This window comes from Hermetia illucens, chromosome 2 (genome assembly GCF_905115235.1).
Source record: "Hermetia illucens chromosome 2, iHerIll2.2.curated.20191125, whole genome shotgun sequence".
NCBI classification, from domain to species: Eukaryota; Metazoa; Arthropoda; class Insecta; order Diptera; family Stratiomyidae; genus Hermetia; species Hermetia illucens.
Window position 1 is genome coordinate 113,543,624 of NC_051850.1, and position 12,078 is coordinate 113,555,701.

Genomic DNA, 12,078 nt, shown 5'->3' on the forward strand with positions numbered 1-12,078 from the left:
CTAAGCGTACCATCTACGGCTGTAATATGTACGTATGTCTCGTAGTTTTGTAGCTGTATACGGATAGAAAAACATACGTTGAAATTTCTTAGATAAGATAAACACAAAACCTTTATACCCGAAGCGCGAGCTTCCGGTATTCCGACTTGTTTTTCTTTTTTGAGGTGGTGGAAATCTTCAAAAGACACTGGTCTGGACACACCAGTGTGTGGGATTTTTACCCACTAAAACCACCCCCGACTCCCTCCCTGCCCCGCGGAACCACCATAAGGTATTACATCACGGGGCGGAGTCAGCTCACTCTAGCTCAATCCTATTTCTTCTATACGCGGCGCACGTGACCGCGTTTTTCTCCTTTCCTCTGCCTTCCGCAATTTATCTTGAATTGATGCGATCATGGAGTTGACCGCATCCCAATTCTCTTGATGTGCTAGCATTTTCGGCACAAGATTTTCTGGTACCAGCACCTCTCCTAGAGTCTCCTCTAGGTTCCTCCTTTCTTCCACAAATCTCGGACAGTGGAAGAATACATGCTTTGGGTCCTCTGGGACTCCATCGCAATTTGGACACTCGGGTGAGGTCTCCAATTTAAACCTGTGAAGGTATTGGAGATATCCTCCATGTCCCGTGAGAAACTGGCTGAGATTATAATTAATCTCACCGTGTCGTCTCTCCAACCACTCCTTGATGGCAGGAATGAGCCTGTGGGTCCAACGACCCTTTCCCGAGCGTTCCCACCGCTCTTGCCGTCTATTTATGGATCTCTCCCTCTCAGCCTTCTTCGTCTGCAATAAGGGAGAGATTGGCTTCGCATGGTATATATTCGTCATCTCATCTGCCAAGATGTCAATCGGCATCATTCCAGAGATGACGAATGCTGCATCATCTGAGACAGTCCTGAAGGCAGAGTTGTCAGAGTTGTCCTCCTGTAAACTGCATTCAGTTTGCTAGTGTTAACTGACATCCGCAAGGCCTCGCTCCAAAGTGGGGTCGCATAGAGCATGATTGAGGTCACCACCCTGGCTATAAGCAACCTAGAGGTATGCCGTGGCCCTCCCACGTTCGGCATCATCCTGGCCAGGGCCATACTAGCTTTGGATGATTTATCACAAACGTACTGCACGTGTTGCTTATAGCTGAGCTTCCTGTCTATCACCACCCTCAAGTATTTGATGGCCGGCTTGGAAGTGATGATATGATTCCCGACTCTAACACAGGCGTAATTTCTCTTCCGGCGCTTCGTGATGAGGACCGCTTCCGTTTTTTCCTCCGCAAGCGTCAGACCAGAGCTCTCTAACCAGTCTTTGACAGCACTGATTGCCTCGCTTGAGTATAACTCAGCATCTTCGAGATGGTTTGCGACAACAACCAGTGCAATGTCGTCAGCGTAACCCACCACTGTGGCTTCCTCCGGAAGGGGAAGATTAAGTACATCGTTGTACATGATGTTCCACAGTAGTGGGCCCAATACGGAGCCCTGCGGGACACCCGCGGAAACGACGTACTCCTGCGGTCCGTCATCAGTGCCGTACCAGAGCCTCCTTTCAGTTAAATAACTATCGACAATTGCGGCGAGGTAGGCGGGAATACCAATCTTCGCTAGGGATTTCCGGATTAGATTCCAATTGGCCGAATTGAATGCATTTTTCACGTCCAGGGTTACTACCACGCAATATTTGCTGGTACTACCCTTTCCGTGGATTGCATCTTCGGCCAAGCCAGTAACCAATTTGATCTGGCTTTACGGAACCCATACTGCCAATCTGAAAGGCCGCCTTGGCTCTCAACTACCGGGAGTAATCTATTATAGATTACCCGCTCTAGCATTTTGCCCACCGTGTCCAAAAGACATATGGGTCGGTATGAGGATGGTTCACCTGGAGGTTTACCAGGCTTAGGCAGAAGCACCAACTTCTGCCGCTTCCATACCGCTGGAAATATTCCCTCGGACATGCACGCTTCGAACAACTCAGCGAACATGTCCGGCCTGGATTTCACGGCAAGCTTAAGGGCCTTATTCGGTACTCCGTTCAGGCCCGGTGCTTTATTGTCTCCTATTCTGCCGCAGATCTTCAGGAGCTCGTCTCTGGTGACTGGCGGGGTTGCCGTCACATTCAGAGGTGGTTGGAATGTGTCGGCGTTCTCCTGTTGCTGGGGGAATAACCCCTGGATGATTTTCAACAAGAGGGTGGGGCACGTGATCTGCGGTGACGAACGGCCTCTAAATCGTCCCATCACGATTCCATAAGCTCTCCATAAGCTCTCGGATCGATCAATGCTGCTGGTGCATACCTTGGCGAAGTGCCCAAACATGAGGCATTTAAAGCACCTCTTTAGTGAAGTCTGCTCTCTTAAACGGCAGACAACCCATCCAATCCGAACTTTTCCGGCAGCCAACAACATCTGCGCTGCCTCCGCTGGTACTCGTATTGTGGCCGTTTGAGCACCGCCGTAGGCTTTTCGTAAACTTACAACAGACTCCTCTGTAAGTTCTTCCAACTTGAATTGCTCCTTCAGAGCAGTACAAATTTCTGCTTTTGATGTTATTTCATCGAGATCCTTACATTGTATGTAGATCTCATGTTTTTGGGCACGCACTGCGGCATTTTCCACAAGTGAGTCCTTCACCCGAGTGCGAAAGTCATCAGCCTTGCCCACGCTGGATCTTTTCAGCTCGAACATGAGATCCCCTTTCTGGGTTCTTCGGATTCGATTCACATTTCCGCTCAGATCTTTTAGGTCGGGATCCGCTTTGACCTTTCTGAGTATCTCCGCGTAGGACAGATTGCCCTTACTGGAGATAACAATTGCATCGCACGGGTTCGCAATTTTGTTTTTCCTTTCGCTTTTTTGCTCGTAACCTTAGTCCATCCATCGTTTCCGTTCGTCTTGGGCTTCGCAACGCTGGTCGGCTTTTCTACATTCGTTGTACGCTTTCCTCCTTCAGAGCTATTAGTGCTGGTTTTCAGAGTTTCCTGTCCGCCTTTTTTTCTCTTAGGTGCCTGCTGATTATTTGAAGGATCCCCCTCTTTTTCCCGTACTCGTTTATTTCGCCGTGTTTCGATGGTAGTACGGTTAGGTGTCACTTGGGTCGCTTGTGACACTGTTGGTGTAGCGGGGTTCGGCGTATCCTTAGTATTCTTTTCCTCCATCTGCGATCTATTATAGAGGACTCTAATGGCCCTCACCATATTCTTTATGGCTTGGTGCACGTTGCGCTTGTCCTTGATGAACTCGGACAGCCCAAGCTGGATAAATGGTAATTCCTCCGGATCGGGACTCCGCTCCTTATAAGCCCCGACAGGGTTACTCCTTTTATACGATGTTTCACTTTTGCCAGTTATTGATCTTGCCTGTACTTTATCCTTCATCGCCTTTAGCATTGGTGGAGATCTCAAAGTTGATGAGCTTCTTTTGAATGGATCCTTATCTTGTTCCTGGAGCACCTCTTGCTGTCGCGCATCTTGAACATATGCGGTGGATGTTGTTACAGTTTTTGTCGTCCAACGATCCATCTTCAGTTCATCCTTGGTTGTTCTTGCTACTGGTGTTCTCGGTAAGGTCGTGCTTCGCTTGAACACTTCCTTCTCCAGATCCAAATCACTTGTAACATTATATGCCAAGGTGGCCAAGTTGTCCACCACCGAGGCACTGCGGTCGAGGGATATCGACGACCGGGAGCCCGCTTGCTCACTCCCAAAAGCCGCCGGTACTGGGGTTTCGAGCCCCTGCACCGTAAGTTTACTCCTTCTCTCGTCTTCCATGGTGGTTTTATGTTCTGGGTATCCTTCCCATAGCCATTTTGGTCCACGCACCAGAGATGAGCAAACACTAGCCCATACACAGTCAGAAAAGAAAAGTGCATGAACACATATTTACACATCAATAGGTATGCCCCTATCCGCCACCTGAGGTCGCGCCTGATGGGAGATCTGGCAACTCCTCACAGGTCCGTCTTTTTTTTTTTTTTTTTTTTTTTTTTATGGATGGAGGTGGAAATCTTAGAAAGACACTGCCGCGCCAGGTTGCAGCAGCGTGTGGGATTCTCACCCACTAAAACCACCCCCACTTTCTCCTTTTTCCTTCCCCGCGGGACCGCCGCAAAGCATTACTTCGCGGGGTGGACTGTGCTTTACGCGACCACGCCTTCCGTTCTTCGCGTCCTCCTTGCGCGCTCCGCTCTTGCCAGTTCCTCTTGTATTCGTTTGATGGCGGTGTTCACCGCACACCAGTTTTCCTCCGATTTCAACATTTCCCCGACGATGTTCTGCGGGCTTAGAGTGGTTTTCAGGGAGTCTTCCAGACTCCTCCTTTCTGAGAGAAATCGTGGACAGTGGAACATAACATGCTCCGGGTCCTCAGGTGTGCAGCCACATTCAGGACACAAGGGAGAATCATCCAGCCTGAATTGGTGCAGGTACTTCCTGTAACCGCCATGTCCTGACAGGAATTGCGTCAGATGGTAGTTAATCTCACCGTGTCGTCGCTGGATCCACTCTTCAATACGGGGAATCAAAGTGTGGGTCCAGCGACCCCTCTGCGAGTCATCCCACCGTTTCTGCCACTTTTCCAGCGACTCTCGCCTTGCCGCCTTTCGGCGTTCTGCATCCTTTTCAAGTGGATTCATTTTCCTTGTCTCGTACAGGCAGCGTGTCTCATTTGCCAGAATGTCTATCGGTATCATTCCCGCAATAACACACGCTGCCTCGCCTGATATTGTTCTGAAGGCGCTGCACACCCTTAGCGCCACTAAGCGGTAAGTCATATTTACTCTCCTACGATTACTCTCACACGCTAATGCTTCCTCCCAAACTGGTGCCGCGTATAATAGTGTGGAGCGAACCACTCCGGCCACAAGTAATCTGCGACTATACCTTGGACCTCCAATGTTAGGCATCATCCGCGCTAATGATACGCTGGTATTTGCCGCTTTCTCACAGGCATAGTCCAGATGTCCCCTGAAATTGATCTTAGCGTCAATCATCACCCCCAGGTATTTGATAACCGGCTTCGAAGTGATGACGTGACCACCAACGCGAATATTAATCGTATTTCTCTTCCTACGATTGGTAATCAAGACCGCCTCCGTCTTTTGTTCCGCAAGGTCAAGCTGAACCATCTCCAGCCACGCTTTTATGGCGCTAATGGTTTCGTTAGCGTACATTTCGACGTCTTCAGGTTCTTTCGCGACGACAACCACAGCTAGATCATCTGCGAAACCGATTATCGTGGCCTCCTTTGGCACGGGAAGGACAAGGACCCCATTGTACATGACGTTCCACAGGAGAGGACCCAACACTGAGCCCTGTGGTACTCCTGCGGTGACGGTGTACTGCTTGGATCCCTCATCCGTGTCGTACCAAAGTGTCCTCTCCGAAAGGTAACTGTTGAGGAGCTTAGTCAAGTAACTAGGGACACCCGTGTTAGCCAGTGAACTTTTTATCCACTCCCAGCTTGCGGAATTGAACGCATTTTTGATGTCCAATGTCACTACGGCACAACATTTTTTAGACGACATCGCGTCTCGAGCCAGCTTCAAAACAACGTCTACGGCGTCGATGGTTGAGTGGGCTTGACGAAATCCAAATTGTCGCTCCGATAGTCCATCCTTGTATTCGATGATAGGGAGCAGTCTGTTGTAGATGACCCTTTCGAGCATCTTTCCTGCCGTGTCGATAAGGCAAATCGGTCGGTATGATGAAGGGTGTCCTGGGTGTTTATTCGGCTTCGGGAGCAAAACTAATTTTTGCCTCTTCCACCGATCCGGGAAAATTCCTTCTATCATGCATGTCTCAAACACGCTGATAAACCAGTCGGGTCTGGTCTTAACAGCGAGTTTAAGGGCTCTATTGGGAACAGCATCCAGACCGGGTGCTTTGTTATCACCAATTCTCCGGCAAATTTGCATAAGTTCCTCCTCAGTTACCGCAGGTATGGTGTAGACGTCGAGTGCTCGCTTGTGTTGTTTGCGCTCCCCTTTATCCGGGGGGAAGAGCGCCGTCACGATATCGAGCAGAAGATGCGGACAGGTCAATTGTGGTGTTCGCCCTCTCATCTTCTTCATAACTATCCTGTACGCTGTTCCCCAGGGGCTTTGGTCTGCCTCTGTGCAAAGCTGCTTGAAGCATTCTCGCTTGCTGGTCCGTATAGCCTGCTTAAGCCTACCTCGAAGGTTCACATATGCTAGCCGTTTCTCGTCGAAGTCTGGTCTTGCTCTAGCTCGTTGGCAGATCCTTCTAGCACGAAAACATGCATTCCGTAGCACCGCGATCTCTTCATTCCACCAATAGTTTGAGCGCCTTTTTGCGAGAACTCGTCGCCTCGGCATAGCAGCGTCGCATGCTCTTGTTATGCGTCCCATCATTTGCTCTACCTTTTCCGTAGCCGCACCACCGAGACTTTGGCCTCCCAATAGCATCTCTATGAATGCATCCTCCTCAAGCCCCTTCACGGACCAGCCCCGGTTTCCAGCCTCACAGGTCCGTCTGTCTGTCTGTCTGTCTGTCTGTCTGTCTGTCACACCCGATTTATTCGGAAACGACTAGACCGATTGCCACGAAAATTGGTGAGAGTATGTAATCTGGTGATCCCTTTACATGCAGTAAGTGGCGCCATCTTGTGTTAAGTTTAAGTCGGTGCTCCCCATACATGAGAATAAAGGGTGCAAATTTTTTTTTTCACAGAATGTAGCCATGTAGGGTATCAAATGAAAGGTCTCAATTAGTACTTTTCGAATCTGGTTCAATATTTGATATTAGCTGAAACATAGGGGAGTGAGGGTTCAAAATATGACCTACAAAAAGTGTAACAGGTCTCGTTCTCAGGACCTATCCAATCGAAAAATCTGAAAAAAATCGCAGTGGTGCATCTCTACGAAATCTAGGCCTCAAAATATATCCGGTTCCGATATCTGCACAAATAAAGTTAATAATAGTATATTTCCACATTTTAGAAATTTACCCGGCACCCCCCTTATGTTCATCCCAGAACTGCAAAATTTGTAATGAAGGACATAATGCACAGTTTGGTCAAGTTTGAAGAAAATCCAACAATTATTAACAAAGTTATAGGGGGTGAAACTTTACAATTTTTTGTGAATTTCGTGCACTCTACAACCTGCATGACGTCATCATCACATATCAATTCGTCAATACCACAACGAAATGAGTTCTTACGAATTGGGTCCCAGAGAATTATTTTGTTTTAGTTTTTTAGTTATTTGTCAGCCAGACATGTGTGTATGTAGGTATATAATAGATGCGTGCTAATGAACTTTGCGGGTAGTGCCTAATTCAAATAGATATAAGAAGTAAATCGGAAATATGGGTACGATAAATTTATATACTTGCATATATGTGTACAGTATTCGGAAATAGGCAGTTTGTTTGTTTAGGGTGAGCGTGATATCTATGGCTGTAATATGTACGTATGTCTCGTAGTTTGAAAAAATATGAAGGATTATGTTGGATTTGTAGTTATATACGGACAGAAAAATGTGCGTTGAAGTTTCTCACATAAGATGAACACAAAACCTTTATACCCGAAGCGCGAGCTTCCGGTATTTCGACTTGTTTATATTTGATGTTGGTTAAATTGTTGGCATTTGCTAATAATATTAAACTCAGAGTGTGAAGCGTATCAGGTTGACTATTTCAATACAGGGCTTTCCATCAAATGATTTATTTAAATTACTTTCTAAAAAATAGATGCCAATAGAATTTTTAACTATGTGACACGGAACTGTCAGGCTCACCGCTCCTCACACCTTCTTCTTTTTCTTCAGCCTTCAGTTCACAAGCGGGGTCGGCTCGTCGTGATCGGTTTCGTCATTTTATTTTATCAAATGCCTGATCAGGATGTAATCGCGAGACCTTCATCCAGTGTATCATGCCACCATTGTTTTGGCCGGCTTTTTGGTTGCTTACCATTGACTTCGATGTTCTCACCAATACTGGTTATTAAATTCTCGTTAGCGTGAATTACGTGACCACACCATCGAAAACGCCTCTCTTGCAGTTTCTCCACGATCGGTGCAAACCCATATCGATCGCATATATTCTCATTTCAGACGTGATCAAAACGTGTCACGCCACCAGTGCAATGGAACATCTTCGTCCCCATTACCGCAAGACGCCGTTCATTGTCCTTTATAGTCAACACTCAAACTATAGACAGCGACAGACGGACGACATTGCAGTAAATTCTAGATTTGGGACGTGCGCTGATACGTCGATCACATAGAACACCAGTTGCGGAATGTCACTTCATCCAGGTGGCGTTAATGCTTGAACCATTTCATTACGCAGTTCTCCATTGGCTGGTAGCATTGACTCGAGATATTTAAATCACTGAGTTCTTTCAATGGCAGTAATCTGCCCCTCCAGATATTTAAATCGCTGAGTTCTGGCAATGGTGGTAACCTGTCTGAATGTCACTTCATCCAGGTGGCGTTAATGCTTGAAACATTTCATTACGCAGTTCTCCATTGGCTGGTAGCATTGACTCGAGATATTTAAATCGCTGAGTTCTTTCAATGGCAGTAATCTGCCCCTCCAGATATTTAAATCGCTGAGTTCTGGCAATGGTGGTAACCTGCCCAGAACTGAGCGATTTAAATATCTCGGGTCAATGCTATAAGCCAATGGAGAACTACGTTATGCTCCTCACATAGGGAAACACAAAACCTTTTATACCTGAAGCGTCAAGCTTCCGGTTTCCCGACTTGTTTGTATCTGTTGTAGGTTAAATTCTTTGCATTTGCTAATAATATTAAACTCAGAGTGTGAAGGGTATGAGGTTGACTATTATCAGTACCTGGCTTTCCATCAAATGCTTTATTTAAATCACTATCTAAAAACTAGAGGGCAATGGAATTTTTACTATGTGACACGGAGCTGTCATGCACTCGTCGCTCCTCACATTTTCTTCTTTTTTTTAGCCATTGTCCCGTTCGGCGGGCTCGTCTTGAACGGTTTCGCCATTTTATTTTACCAGATGCCAGATCTGCATTCAATTTCAAGGCTTTTAGATGCCCATCTAGCGTATCAAGCCACCGTTGCTTCGGTCGACCTTTTGGTCGCTTGCAACGGCTTTGATGCCTATAGCGATCTTGGTAAGTGAATTCTCGTTAACGTGAATTACGTGACCATACCATCGAAGACGCTTTCTTCGGAGTTTTTCCACGATCGGTACAACCCCATATCGATCGCTGATATCCTCATTTCTGATGTAATCAAAACGTGTCACGCCAACAGTCCAATGCGGCATCTTCGTCTCTATTACTGCAAGACGCCATTCATTGTCTTTTATAGTCGGCCAACACTCAGAACTATAGAGAGCGGCAGACGGACGACATTTTAAATTTGAGTCGTTTGCTGATACGTCGATCACAAGGAACACCAGCTGTGGATTGCTACTTCATCAAGTTCGCATTAATGTGTGAAATAATTTTATTAAGCAGTCCTCCATTGGCTGATAGCATTGATTTGTTTTGTTTTATTTTCAGACGTTCCAGATCTTGGATCGTTTACGCAGTAATTTTTTCAAGGGTTTTCACAAAATTCCACCAGCCAAAAACAGCCTGGACAAATCTGGAAACACTTTTGTATAAGACTAATTCTAAGGAATAAATAACATAAAAAAGCAAAAATACGGGGTGTCACGTCCCCTTAGAGAGACAATTTCAATGTTTGTTTACCCATTCGTACATAGCTATAAATTCAAAATATTTCTGCATGTATTTCCAAAGAAGCCTGATTTCTTCCGAGCAGTAAATTTAGACGAAAGTGGAAAATTTGACCTATTATAACTTTGCCAATAATTTCCTTGAAACTTTCTATAATTATGCCCTGCGAACCTTCATGCTTTTGTCTAATTTCGTTCTTCTATAATTTATTTAATTGGGGCTTTTTGTTGAGTTTCTTAAATATAGTAATAAACGATTCTTAACTTCATTTGGGCAGATATCAGAATGGGATGTATTTTCAGGTCTAGATTTCACATGGATGCGCTCTTGCAATTATCTTTAGATTTTTCGGTTAGATAGGTTGTGAGAACAAAACCTTTACACTTTGCGATCTTTATTTTGAGTCTTTCCAACTGACTCGCGAGAGCAAAGCTAGTAGTAAAAACTACTAATTGAGTCCTTTAGTTTAATGCTCCACATGTTCATATTCGGCTGAGAAATAAATTAACACCCCTTTTCACATGTATTGGGACCTGCTCCAACTCAATATAAAATCGTGCCACGCACTGATGTAAATGACTCACTGACCATACCTTCCCACCAAAGTTTGTGATAATAGGTTCACCTCTTTGGGAGTAGATCGGCGGCCCGTGGTAGATAGGCAGACAGACACACAGACAAAGAGACAGTGAATCGATTTTAATAATAAAAACTTAAAAACCAGTAGCTCTCCTAGTACAATTGATTACTTACTACGGAGATACATCGGGAGCGATTCACTCTCTTCCTAAATGTAGTAATCAAAATTGAACTAGAAGAAATCGGAAAACTATACCGGTTATTCGAGTACAGTTGAAAATATTAAGGACCATAATTTCGTCACCTTATTGAGTCGACAATTTGCATATTTATCGAGATCTGGAAGTCCCATTCATCGAACACGAGGTATTCAAACTCAAAAGCATGACTTGCTGACCACCCAATATACTTACAAGTAACCATTTCATTGAGGGTTAATTACGTTCTCTGAAATGAAGAAATATCTAGATAAACCAAATTTTGCATTGATAGACAGTAATTTTCATAAACATTTTTCAAACTAATGCGAGCATAATATGAATGTAATTGAACCTTTGGATAAATAGCAACCATTTAGTTCCATAATTTGTGTTCAGTTCACGTTATTTCTGTTAGCCTATTTCTAATTTAAATTTAAAGATGTAATCAAAACTAGTCCACTGGACGGTATAGAAAATTGTGAACAATAGTTCTAGTAATATCGCACCATCTTTTGTTGGATTTTATTCGCTAACAAATCAGACTTTCTAATTCATACAAAATGAAGTCAATTTTTTGTATTGCAATAAGTGTTTCTTGAAAACATTTGATTATTCCCATCAACCAAACATAGGAATGCTAAAAACAAAATTCGTTTTGTACGGCCATAATTACCAGATGAACTTATGAAATTGGATGAATGCCATTAATCGTAGCAATCGACTGTACCTGCATAATTAATACACAGCTATTGATCCAAATGAAACTATCCCACCAGGAGGACTAACGTTCACTAGCTTTAATATATTTTAGAATTCTTCTTGAATCAACATTTTCACCCACTTATCCGTAAATAATCGAACGCTTCCAAGTGTGCAAAAAAACACCTGTTCATTTGTATAACGGGATCCCAAATTTCAGTTTTTAATCTTCAAAACTTGATTGTTATTTATTCCATATTTCCTAAAAATTGGCGATTCCAATTGCATCAAATTTTAGAGAAAAGTTCTTAGTTCTTTACCTAGCATCCAATCTTAACGAGGGGCACAATGAATGAAGTTGCATTCATTCAGTGCTCTTGGAAAACGAAAGACTCAAACGAGCAACCTGATCTGGAATTAACGGCCCGGATGAAAAGATCAATAGGTTCACATCACTTCTGAGTGCAGACTCTTTCAATGCGACTTTAGAGTTGATCTCGAGATGAATGAAGCTGCGCCGGAGAAGCCAAGAGGTGTGAAATGAAGCAATTATGCATCAAGTTCAAGAGCAGTGTTCAAGGTGGATGAGCTTCTCTGGGATGCTGTGTGGGCTCGTCTTTATTTGTGCATGCATATTTGCTTCGTTTACCTGAGTGAATGCAGTAGAAAACTTGGCTAGATAAGTGCGTGAGAGAGATTTTCTGCCATGGGATGGGGTTGAGTGATAGTCAGCGCATCGTTTGCATATTAACTACTCTTTTGGCATTAGATTCACGTATGCTTCTGTAAACAGTGAAATCGCATTAAAATTTTATGTTGAATGACGCAAGGTTTTTCTTGTGCGAGAAAAACATAGAACTTTCGGTTGCGAAATGGTTTCAGATTGAAAAGAATGATGTGAATAAAAGCTCTCCT